The sequence below is a fragment of the Hermetia illucens genome, chromosome 3, assembly GCF_905115235.1.
Source record: "Hermetia illucens chromosome 3, iHerIll2.2.curated.20191125, whole genome shotgun sequence".
Taxonomy (NCBI): Eukaryota; Metazoa; Arthropoda; class Insecta; order Diptera; family Stratiomyidae; genus Hermetia; species Hermetia illucens.
In genome coordinates, this window is record NC_051851.1 from 140,980,767 (window position 1) to 140,993,862 (window position 13,096).

At 44.5% G+C, this 13,096-nt stretch overlaps 1 protein-coding gene across 6 annotated transcripts in view; it reads right to left on the reverse strand.

The window, feature by feature from the left end:
* The window catches only part of LOC119652405, a 421,555-nt gene that overhangs the window by 147,454 nt on the left and 261,005 nt on the right, over nt 1–13,096 (reverse strand). For 4 of the 6 annotated variants that reach the window (XM_038056515.1, XM_038056517.1, XM_038056514.1 and 1 more), the window contains one exon: nt 8,996–9,045. The exons of the other annotated variants lie outside the window; for them this stretch is intronic. The gene's annotated coding sequence lies outside the window, so the exon portion shown is untranslated. The remainder of the gene's footprint in view (nt 1–8,995; nt 9,046–13,096) is intronic. 6 annotated transcript variants of the gene reach the window in all.

Below are 13,096 nucleotides of genomic sequence, written 5' to 3' on the forward strand. Positions count from 1 at the left end.
ATGGCGAAAGGTGGTTAAACAATGCGCCAGGAGGAGCCAGACGCAGCACCGCGAATGCGGCTTCGAATGAGCGATCGTAGGAAATTCATTTCGTGGAATGCCGCCGTCATGGTCGTGGCTGTCACGTAGTTGAATTCTGCAGTGGACGTTCCGCATTAGCGCCGACTGGAAGACGCGAAAAATTCCGTTGGTTCTTTTGTGACCCCGATGTTTAGTTATGAAATCCGTTGAGCCACCAGCCTCTAAGAAGCGGAAGTTGACTTCGACGACGTCATCGCAGGAAGCCGGAGCCGCCGACAAGGATCATCCGCACGCTCAGGAGCCCCAACCTCAAAAACGCTGTCAAGGCAAGCCGCCGCAGGTAAAAAGTTTTTTTTTAGTTGTAAAATTTTCACTTGAATTTCCAGTTAAAGCATAAATAAGTGTAGAACCGCCGCGAGGTACGGCGACGATATTCTTTTTAAAATACGTCGCTGGAATTCCGCTCTCGTGGCGAGTTTTTTTAATTATGGTCTGCGCGTCCGCTCCGGGATACATCGGAGGTGTTTCTTTTTCTGTCGTATGGGCATTTCTGGGTGCGGTCTGCCGTAGTCAAAGTAGGGCCTTGTGAAATTCGATACAGCCGCGTCTTCGACAAAACTCGCGTCGTAAACTTAGCTGTTGTGATGTCGATGGACGACATAGACGCGGCAGGCCCATCGGACCCTCAGGTGACCGCCCTCGCTGTGCGCGTTCCTCCATTTTGGCGGAATGCGGAGCTATGATTCGTCCATCTGAAGGTGCAACTCCAGATGTCCGAAATTACAGCGGGCGCGAATATATTTAACTACGCCATTGTGGGCTTGGATGAGGAGTCCATCCTCCTGGTAGCGGACATCGTAAAGTCGGCCTCCTACAGCTTATTCAAAACTGAGCTGATCAAGCGCCTGTCGGTAAGTGAGTCAGCTAAGCTGAAGCACTTGCTGGCAGGTTTGACGTTGGGCCCAGCCAATTGCTTCGCGAAATGAGGCAATTGGGTGGGAGCAAGATCGACGATGATCTGTTGAAGTCGCTCTGGCTGCGACGACTGCCGGAGAGCACCCACGCGGTCCTCGCATGCGTCTCCGATTCTTTGGAAGCGCTGGCAGCTGCGGCCGATAAGGTGCACGCGCGTCGAACTATAGCGGCCGTTCCGCAGCCTTCTGACAAAGTTGGCGGACTGAAGCGCGAGATGACCGCGATTCTGGCCAGTATGGCTGAAATGAGGGCGACGCTGGACGCTCAGTGTTCGGGCGGCAAGTCTCGAGATCGCTCGCGGTCTTCTGCTCCAAAAGGGCGATCGGGTAGCAGGTCGTCAGGACAACCTACCGACCGAAGCATTTGTTGGTACCATCGTAGATTCGGCGAAAAAGCCACCAGATGTACGATCCCGTGTAAATTCGCTCCTACCTGAAAAAACTAGGTTCGCGGGGAGTCCTGGCGACGGCCATCCGCAGCGTCACGTCGCCTAACAATTGATGAACCTCTCAGCAGGCGCGGTTATCTTGTAGATACTGGTGCGGAGATTTCAGTTCTTCCTGTACCCCGGCATCATCGGCTATTTCCTCAACCTTTGAAACTTGCGGCGGCAAATTCCTCGCGCATTAACACGTGAGTCTTGGCTTGCGTAGGACGTTTTTGTGGCGATTCATCCCGGCGGGTGTCAGCTTCCCCATTTTAGGCGCAGGCTTGTTGTATCACTATGGGTTGCTGTGGACTTGCAGACTTATAGACTCCACAACCAACCTTAATTCGTCAGGCCAGATTTCATCTCTCTAAACTCTCTCTAAACCAGTGAAGCACAATGTGTAGTACCACATTAACACTACTGGTTTCCCTATCTTCTCGGAGGTGCGTCTCCTACCACCCCAGAAGCTGGCTATTGCACGGAAAGAGTTTGAACAACTAATGCAACCGGGTATCTACAGATCTTCGGACAGCTGTTGCTTTTCCCCACTCCACATGGTCCCTAAGCCAAATGGCGAATGGCGCCCGTGTGGGGATTACAGAAGGCTAAATGCGCAGACTTTTCCAGACCGATATCCTATTCCGCTCATCCACGACTTTGCGCATCATCTCGCAAACTGTCGCATCTTTTGGACCTTGGATTTAACCAAGGTCTATCACCAAATCTCTGTAACTCCAGAAGACATTCCAAAGACGGCAATATGCACACGCTTTGGACTATTCGACTTCACCCGGATGACTTTCGGATTATGCAATGCGGCGCAAACCTTTTCGTATATTTGGATGAGGTTTTGGTCGCTGCTTCCTCAGAGTCTGAGCACTTAACCCATCTCAAGTGCATTTTTCAACGTCTCCTTCAGGCCGGGTTAGTCCTAAACATTGTTGAATGCAAGTTCCTCCAAACACAGGTGAGATTCCTCGGCCACTTCATTTCCCCTGACGGAATACAGCCCGACCCAGACAATGTGCAAGCAATTACAAGCTTTCCGCGCCCAAAAAGTGTAAAGGATTTGTGGAGGTTCTTGGGCATGTTAAACTTCTATCGTCGTTTCCTGCCCAAGGCCACCCAAAACCAGTCCGTTTTAAATGCGTACTTGTCTGACCCCAACACGAAGGACACACGAGATTGTGTGGTCTGAAGAGGCTGTCCGCGCGTTTGATAAATCTCGACAGCAACTGGCTGATGCTACACTCTTGGTATTTCCTCGACAAGATGCACTCCTAGCTGTTTTTGTTGATGCCTCTAACATCGCAGTAGATGCTGCTCTTCACCAAAAGGTGAATCAAGTCTTGCAGCCGTTGAGCTTCTCAACGGAAATACAGCACTCACGATCGAAAACTGTTCGCCGCGTATTTGAGCATTGACTACTTCCGCTTCTCTCTAGAAGGCAGGTCGTTCATAGTGTTCACGGACCATAAGCCTCTCACATATGCTTTGAAACAGAAGCCCGACAAAGCGTCCCCTCGTCAGCTTCGACTCCTGCGCTTTGTAAGCCAGTTCACATCCGACATACAGCACGTGTCCGACAAGGACAACATTGTTGCGGACGCTTTGTCACGTGTCTCCGAGGTTAACATCCCCGCCTCACTCGACTTCTCCGCTATCGCCAAGGTGCAGGAAGATGACGCAGTACTTCAGAGCCTCAAATCCAACCCCAAATACAAATTTCGGGAATTGCCACCTGCGAATAATCGGAAAAGGGACCCCGGCCATACATTTTGGCAACCTTTCGCAAGGAAGTGTTTCACGCGGTTCACAACGTAGCGCATCCAGGCATTAGGACGGCAAGTCGGTTAGTCATCGAAAAATACTTCTGGCCCTCCATGAATAAGGACGTCAACTCCTGAGCCAGAAAGTGTATCGCATACCAGAAGTATAAGGTCACCAGGCATGTAAGAAAAGAAGTGGGCTCATTTCCCCGCACTACCCAGCGGTTCCGCACCATACACCTCGACATCGTAGGGCCTTTGTAAAACTCGCACGGGTACAAGTATTGCCTTACAATCATCGACAGGTTTACGCGGTAGCCTGAGGCAATACCTGTCTGAAACTCTCTCTCAAGAGTGGATCCCTCGCTTTGGGGTCCCTGTAGTGATCATCATTGACCAGGGAATGCAATTTGAGTTCACTCTTTTCTCCGAGTTAGGCAAACTCCTGGGATTTCAACGCCAGCGAACTACGGCATACCACACGCAATCCAATATGATGCTAGAGCGTTGCCAGCCCCACGGAGCTGGTATACGGGGAGAACCCAAGGCTCCCAAGTGATCTGGTCTTCGACAAGAGATCGGGTCTCACAGAGTCGGGATCACTGCGCTTGCTGAAAGACAATCTCCGCCGCATTAAATCCACACCTGCCACCCGACACTCGTCCGCACCTGCCTGCGCGCAAGAAGCTGGACACGTGCACGCACGTCCTGGTCAAGACGGATGCTGTCCGGAAGCGGCTGCAGTCTCCATACGAAGGCCCGTACCGTGTTCTCGAGCTGGGAGAGCATTTCTTCCAGCTCGAGATCGGGGACAAAAAAAGTCTGTCTCCTTATCCAGGCTGAAGCCCGTTTACGCCCTAAATCAACGTCGCGTTCGCTTCGCCGAATGATGGGGAACGCAGTTCCGGGTTCTCCCACTGAAACTAGATTTCATCTGGGGGCGAAGTGATGTGGCGCAGCAGGGTTAACAACATTCGAAATTTATTTCGAATGTTCCTGATTCGACTGACAAATGCCACCACTGGTGTCCTCCGTGGCGTAGTAGGCCTTGATAATTTTGAATTGTAAATAAAATAATTGAATATGAAAAAGAAATAGTTGAAAATTATTAAGTTATTAAGTTCGGGCTTGAGCCAGAACACATGCAACAGGGGGGTAGATATTTTTTTTCTCAAATATAGTAATGTGTACTGTACTGTACAAAGTTGTCGCTTCTGTGTAAATTCAAGACTTTGAATGTCAATATCACGCGAAAGTGGATATTCTCAGATAATATACGCATATATTACGTGGTAAGTACTGATGGGGCTAATGTTCACTGAGAAGTTTTTGTAAAAGAAATACACAAACCCTTTCATACCTGAAGCGTCCAGCTCCCGGTTTCCTGACTTGCTGTACTTGTTATGGACATTGTCACACGGGACATCCAACGTCCAGCGCTCAGCCACTGCTTCATGCAAATGATATTTTCCTGATGTCTTATAGCAAAAATTATCCCGATTTGTGATCAACGAATCAACAAACGCCTTAAATCTAAAATGTATGGCAATATCGTCCTGACGGCCTTTATGGTTCTGAGTGTTGGCCGACTATAAAAGGCGATGAACAGCGTCTTGAGGTGGTGGAGATGAATATGTTGCGTTGGACTAGTGACGCGACACGCCTTGATCACATCTGAAATGAGGATATCCACGATGGTTGGGGGATTGAACCGATTGTGGAAAAATTGAGGGAGTGTCACCTTCGATTGTATCGCCATGTAATTCGTACCAACGAGAAATCACTCGCCAAGATTGATCTGAACATCAAAATCGATGGTAACCGACCAAAAAGTCGGCCGAAGCAACGGTGGCTTGCTGCACTGGATGGCGATTTATCCAGATCGGGCTTTTGACAAAATAAAATGGTGCAATCGATCACGAGGAGCCGATCCCGCTTGTGAACGGAACAAAGGCTAAACAAAAAGAAGGAGTTTGAAGCCTAATCGCATACATGACCATTTTACTGAAAAATATAGTGCGAGGAAGAGCAGTTAGGAAGGGAATCTTACGAGATTGCCATTACGTAACAGAACAGAAAAAAAGCTGTGCAGGTAGGAATTTAAGGTTGGCGAAGCTTCCACTTTCATGGGGCTGTTTTAATACTAATATGTAGTCGGTGTGAGTCTGAGTGTCATTTAGGCCCCCCAATTAGTTCAATTGCTTCCATTCCCCTCTAAGCCAGAGTAACCAGGTGCCCAGAGTAGTTCTACAGTACAGTATAGGGTTTAGACGAATTCTCCATCAATGAACAATGATTGAAGTGATCAAAAGACTGGTTAACGTCCTCAGGGCAGTATGGCTCCTCCTGTACTTCAATCGCTTATCAAGCACCCAAAAGACTGGTTAACGTCCTCAGGGCAGTATGGCTGCTCCTGTACTTCAATCGCTTATCAAGCACCCAGGTTGCAACTCCTGGAATCGCATAAACTTCAACCTAAAGGATCGTTGTATATTGTCCCAAGAAAAAAACCTAATTCTCATTTTTATCGGAAAGGTCCCAGAACCCTGTTCTGCTTTTCAGCCATCGGTGTAAGACACCTTAATATATTTCGACAGACATTATTTCAGTTCTCCTAACATCTCTTCCCATGCTTTGTGCCTCATAGACCTAAACGAATTAGTCTAGGAATTTTTCGCATTGCAATATTCTGAATATCCAAAAGCAGTTAATATACTCGTATATCTAATACCAATTTATACACTTATCGCAGAATAAATTCGTTGGCTTATCTAGCTATACATTATTGCCTTTCTTAGGTAACTGGAATATTTTCAGAAAAAAGGATTTCAAAAAAATAAAAATCTAGGAAAAACTGTGCAAGTTGTGCAAGATATGCATTTCTTTTATCCCCTGGATCATTATTCCGATAAGAGTGGAAAGAAAGTTCATTTAAACTTCTGTGCAAGGATCCTTAGAAATTTTCGAGAATACCCCTAAATCATTCACCCTGAATTGCTTTAAATTATGAAAAAATTCCACTTCTCCAGAATATTCGACTCAACACCAAATACCGTGTCTGCTAAGAAGCAAAATGTCTTAATAATGTCAAGAGTGAAAAGTGAAATGTATGAGTTGAGAAAACCTCTATGTTTCCTAATAAATGGCACTAATTACGAAAACTTCGCTAACGCCAATTACTGGAAAAGTGAAAAACAAAACTGAACTCCAATGAACGAGAAAGAACTTTCGGAAAACTTGTGCTAAGTTTCACAAGAATTTTCTCTCTCAGATTCTTCTAATTAGACCAGGTGGTCCTATTTTCCACAAAATCTCTCTGCAGGTCAGACGATATCGGCTCCGTGGATTTCATATGAAAAGATTGACGTGGGATGAGATTTTTCTCACAATGAACAGGATATAATATTCTCAGCCCTCTTTCTTTTGGACGGTGCCTGCGTTAATTTGAGTGCTTTGTGAGAGATGTGAAAGCAAGTCCTTTGAACTTCCTTCAGAAGTACTTTCCGAGATGCAGTATATAGTTACTAAAAACCCCAAATAATTTCAGCGTTATCTGACTTATATGTTAGCAAGATGCCGAAATCTTTAAACGAAGGAAAAATTACTTTAGATCTGTACGTTATTTTCCCATGCATGCTTCCATTACCATTTCGTGAATCCTTATACGATTCTTCATTCTGTTCACGACCAACTACACCTTCGGCCGAGAGTACGAGTAGCAAACATGGCTACATAAGCGCAAAATTGCCTGGTCTGGCTTCTGTCTAATTTAATTTTCTGTGAAAGCAGTATACAAGCAGTGTAAATGGCTAATGAATATTTAATATCCTTGAAGTCCACTTGACTATGGTTGTTAGGAATAGAATGTGTCGATGTACGATGTATTATGTACAGAATTGTGGTCCTGAAAACGATTTCTTATCGATTGAAGTCAAAAAGGAAAGGTTTCGGCCATTGGTCTGGTAATTAATACTTGGCTTCAAGCAAGCATCCTGTCGGTTCGGTAGACTGGAAAGAGATTTGCTTAGGTCGGGCAACACACTGTTATGAGCTAGGCAATTTGTTGGCAAAGTGTGATGATAACGAACATGAATATTCATTAGAAGTGGCGAAGGACATCCTAACCAGAAAATTGATTTCAATACACATACATTCAAATATACGTCACATATATCTGAAGTGGTTAGTAACCATGTAAGGTACATCTCCCAGCTGCAGATGGAGGAATACTTATTGACGAAAACAAAAACAGAAATCCATAATAATGAACCAGCCCTTGAGGTGGAAAGAACCGATTTTGCTAGGATAAGTGGGACAAATCATTGAGAATCACCAAAGCACGAACCAGTAAACCAAAAATATCTACCTTCGCAAGTGGAAGAGGGATTAGATTCCATACCGGGGCCCTTCTGGAGCTCGATTTTACTGAGTCCATCTCACAATAATACTTCTTCAAAATTGGAATGGAACGAGAAAATTCCATATCAATCAATCCATTTCAATTAGGAGCAAATGCTATGAAATCAGTAAGGTCAGAAGATACGGAGACCTCGCTAATCTTAGGCAAAATGTCTGTATCTGAAATTTTTGGAGAATCTGTATGAGTGACTGACATCGCAGAAAGACCCTAAGGCGACACACCTATACATAGCTGAAATTATGCTAACCATTTTGTTTACACCTTTCGAAGTGACGGTGCGATTGCTGAGTTGGTTGAGTGTCAACTCCTCCCAGATTCGAATATCGATAGGTCATGGATGTTTTTGGTGTCTGCACTCTCTCGTTGCTATAAGCTTCTCACTTGCACAACATTAATTGTGATGATAATCAAACTGAGCCCTATATTCCTCAAAGGAGTGGACAGAAGCCATATGACTTTGGCTAGAAAGCTTTATAAGATGAAGAAAATGTACTAAGGCCGAGATTTTGGATATTATTCACAAAACCTTCAGATCATGGCTGAAATCAGCGAGGAATAAGGCAGAAGCACCTGAAGGAAATGTTGCATCATAATCAGCAATAAATAGAGCCTTTAATGACAACTACACAACCAGAAACTCGTACTCAGTAGAGATGGGTAAATGATGTATGTAATATTACAAAAGTGAGACACCGTCACCGCATGCGGTCGAAACATTAGAACATCACCTAACATTACCTCACCACCTAGTATGCTTAACATGTTCATTCTTCGTAGTACCAGTGGCGGTGGCAGTTGCCGATGCTGACCCCGAGTATCGAGCTTGCTTTGGGCTTGCTTTAGGCTGGTTTCAAGCTGGCTTCGGGTTGGCTTTGGACTTGCTTTGATAGCAAGAAAATGAGGAAAATTATTTCGGGTGCATGTGAATATGGCGATGCAGATTTTTGACTTTAAGTAATAAATTGGTACTATTATAGAATGGAATGAATATCGACTGCTGCTAGATGTGTGTATGGCATGGGTCTACGTAATATTTCCTAATACAAGCGTTCGAGGCGAATATCGAGTGCTCATGCCGATTATCGGTTGGTTGTTCTGATATTACTCGGTAATATTACATTTTTCGAAAAGTAATATGATATCACATTACCTAGCAAGGTGTTCTGCGCACCTCTAGTACTAAATAGTCAAATTGATTATGAATAACAAATGAGTGTGGGAACCAGAACAAACACAAAAATGTTGCTCCCATTTTAGACTTTGAATAAAAATAATGTAAAGACGTTTTCCAGAATGATTTGTTTAAAGCTGCAGCCATATGAAAAAATCAGAAATTAGCTGAGAGTGTTTAGATTTGGTAATTAGAGAGTCATATCGTACCTTGTTGTTCGTATCATGATTTTGTATATTCCAGAAAGTGGAAAATTTACCTAGAAAAGAAGAAGAAAAGAAACAATTACCAACCAGTCGAAATTTAATTATTAGGTCAATTCGAATGAAAGACTTCATCTAAAGCATCTACAAATTTATCAATTGAAGCAGTAGTTTTCGAAAGTTCCGAATTTCGTCCACTTTTGTAGCAAATTTCGAATATTTCGCTGCAAAAAACACTCATTACTAACTATTACTTCTTGGTAGTGGTCAAGTAGGGAACTTTAGAATAGACTGATGCGAAATATACGAGTATAGTAGCTCACTAGGAACCAACCTATTGCTTTCCGGGGGACCGAGATGTGGCTTTCCAGGGCCAAGCCTTCTATCTACCAAGATGGTTAGTCCGTAGTAATGGCCACGCCCTGTACGAAGTGACCTAGTAGGGTCACACACTCTAACAAAACGCTATGGATGTAGTCTGGAGAATCGAGAAATACCACCCCAATCCATGGTAGGATGAAAATCTTGCCCATTGGAAAGTTTGTATGCGGGGGTAACAGGCTGTATTCGAATGGAATGGTATGATGGACTTTCTAACTCACATACTCCTGAAAGTTAAATAAAAAAAATGAATAATAGAAAAAAGATAAAAGTAACATCAAACAAGCCGGATGCCATACCGCATGGTCTATTAAGTACAGGCATATCTCCGCAATACTGGTAACAACGTGATACAAACGTAACAAAGGAGAAGTTGGTAAGTTAGTCACAACCAATGAAGGCCGTCGATCAGAAGACAAGACAAAAGTACGTCTGAAGTTAGCATATCAGGCGATAGGAACAAAACAGGTCTCAGTGGCGCAGGCGCCAATGATACTTGAAGGAAGGCACTGACGAAAGGGGAGGGAGTAGCAGAGATTAGCCCACAAGAGGGGAATCTGAAAAATCTGAACTCAAGAAGGAGGAAATCTCGGACAGATCTAAGGTGAAGATAGGAGCCAAGGGGCCAGGTTTGACAATGCAAGTGCAGTAAAGACCATCCGACTCGCCATTCAATTTAAATCTTTTGCTAACCAAATTCTCCCTGGAGAGGAGTCGAAACAATGCCAAGCCCGAAATCACCGGCATGCATCTTCTAAGGTTCAAGGCGAACAGCGAGTCACTGAAAAGAGCGATGTCGAAAGAGGAGGGCAACGCTCCGGCATTAGAGAAAAACTAGAGTAGAAACTATGGAGGGTATTTTGAGTACTAGATTCTTTGGTTGAGCAGTTTCTGAGGACGGGTCGGTGAAAGAAATTATCATTTTCCGATCCCCGCCTTCCCCTCTTGCATCAAATGTCAAAAGTGAGACTAGCTTTGCTGAATACAGCTTACGAATTAATCATATTACGGAATCTTTCCATCATAAAGTCTAAATATACACACAGGAAAACGAAGCTTATTGTATATAAAACAATTATGATAATAGAAGCGAAGTTCGAATTTTGGTTCCGGCTTGCAAAAAAATGGTAAACGCCTTTGGAAGGAAAGTAAGAAATCCTTGAAGCAACTCGGGGAAGTGATGGATAGGATATCAGAGTCAACAGAGCGCTCTACGATATGTACGACCATTCGTAGATCTCTAAGGAAATATAATTGCGGGATTTCCGATGAGCTAGCCATGTTCAATGAACGGGCGACTCGAAAATATACAAAAAGTATTCACAGGGGAAACTGATAGCTCCAGACCGACCATGTCGATAAAACAACGAAAAGACTTACTCGACGCCGACAGCTCTTCAGTATTAGGTATAAGGAACTGGCAGGTGCAAGCGCTGATCGGAGTAAAATGGAAACAATGCCTTCAGAAATCTAGACCCCAAACGGGCTGCAATGCTACAAACAAGAAATGGAGGTCCGCGACAAAAGGTGCTTCTACCATAAGCTTCTCCTCAGTAAAACGATGACCAATTGGAAAGCTTATAAGAATGCGAATCGTGAAACAAAACGTAAACAGCTGCTATTATCAGGAAATCCCCAACCCTCCTCCTTTGAGGAAGTGACCATCTCAAGGGCAATAGCACCCTCTCCAATATTTAGGCGCGAACTTTGATTCCACTTAGGTTTTACTTCAGTCACAGAGAGCACACAGAGTTTTTATTAGGCCCATTGTAATATCACATAAAATTGCCTATTTAGGGCCTCCCACTTAAGACCCTCTTTCAGAGGCAAAGAGTGGACAGTTAAGGCGAAGGTTGCCTCCTTTTCGTCCTGACATTGAATACATTTAGCCGAGAGTAGTGGTATACCAATATTTCCCATGTGGTAGTTTAAGAAGTTATGTCCCGTTAAAAGCGGGATCCTGGGCTCTTTCACAAAGAATTGCGACTGCTGAAAGGGGTTAAAATTCGAGTGCGTAAATCCTTGCAACTTCGCCATTTAGAACAGACTTGATGCCAACTTTTGCTTCTAGCCACGCAATTTTAAAATCATTCGCTTGCCAGCTTCGTCATATCCAGCGATGATCGACTATCTTGCTATCCACATCAAGCATGTCTCGTCCAGTCGGCCAGATTTCAAGTGCAATTTGTGGCAACTCCGCAGCAACTGGCTTGACATATTGTTGCTATTTAGTACTGATAACGCTGCGTGACTATTGGAACCGATTGGAGTGGTGTGATCCAGCCTTTTTGTCGCAAACATTTTTCTGCAACCAATAAAATGGCATATATCTCCGCCTGAAATACGGAGTTCGGGCCAGTTCCATCGGATCGGATTTGCCGGAAACACCACTGCAAACGACCAGCCTTCCATGACATCGGTGTAGATTATTAACTCTGTAATCCCAAAAGACTCGTGGCGATTCCTGCAGCGGAGGTATGGGCTGATGCCTTTGACAAGGAGGTGCACGGTAAGCGTCTTGCTCAAGTGCAGAGACGGGCAGCTTTGCGAGTGGCGTCTGCTTATTGCACTGTCTAAGAATCGGCCGTGATGGTGATCGCGGTAGTGCTCTCCGTTGGCCTCCTTACTAAGGAATATGACGACATCTACAGCTGCAAGCGCGAAGATTTAAGATAGGTGGTTGTCCGTGTGGAATGGCAACGCACACTAGCCGATTAGCAATTCTCCTGACAAAATGAGACAGATGAACTGTGCAGCTCATCGGCAATTTAAATCCGTGACTGAACCGATACTATGGTGAGATTGATTATTTCTTTAATGATAACAATAAAAAACCCCTGATTGTGGGTTCTAAAATGGAGTGGCGGACGACGCCAGCCACAGCTTTTCTCTCTTATGAAAGGTAGAATGGACTTCGTCAGCAAATCTATGCAGACACAGAGGAGCCTTCTCCAGACAACTTTGCCAGAGGCATGCTGAGGAGCACGGGCAAATCAAATCGTTTGTTTTGAATTCGGGTTCTTGTTGTTGCAAAGAAGATTGAGCTCGACCGATGACGGACCGGACGGCAAGGGATTCCTTGAACTTACAACTATCTTCCTCGTCTCCCCTCCCGTTTGTGAAAGGAATTCCCTGACTTGAAAGGAAAGCGAGAGGGCTAGCCCGAATTAATGTGTCAAACTGTTCCAGGCTAATTCTCTGAATGCCCACGAAGTGTTTAGTTGTGTTGTGTGCACGTAAAGGCACTTACCCTACTCCCAAAAAAAAAAAACAGACGTGGGATGGATTGCCTGGAAGTCCTTTGAAACAGGTCTTGTACTATTGGTATGCAATAGATCAACAAGTTGGAAATTTAAGCATATGACTTTTCCACTAACAACCCATGGTTCTGATATGTAAGTGCTGCCTGGGAAGTACGGGTTTACCTCCTGCTCCTTAAACGTAGGTTAGCAAGCCGCTGGATACGTTCATTGACAAGGATTAAGTTCAATTTTCAGGTCGCTTCAAACGATTTAGTATCTTCAGAAAAGCAGCTTCATGAGAATTGTTTAGCCGAGCTTATGCTCTCCTTCAGAACTTTCTAAGCCTTTTGGTATGAATTTCATCCAACAGCTGAATCAGACTTCAAAGTTTGATTCCTTCCCTCATCCCTCTGCATATCATTTTGGCAAATTAGAGTCTACTATGGTGCTCACTTCCAGTTTGTACGTTACCTAATCTATCCCT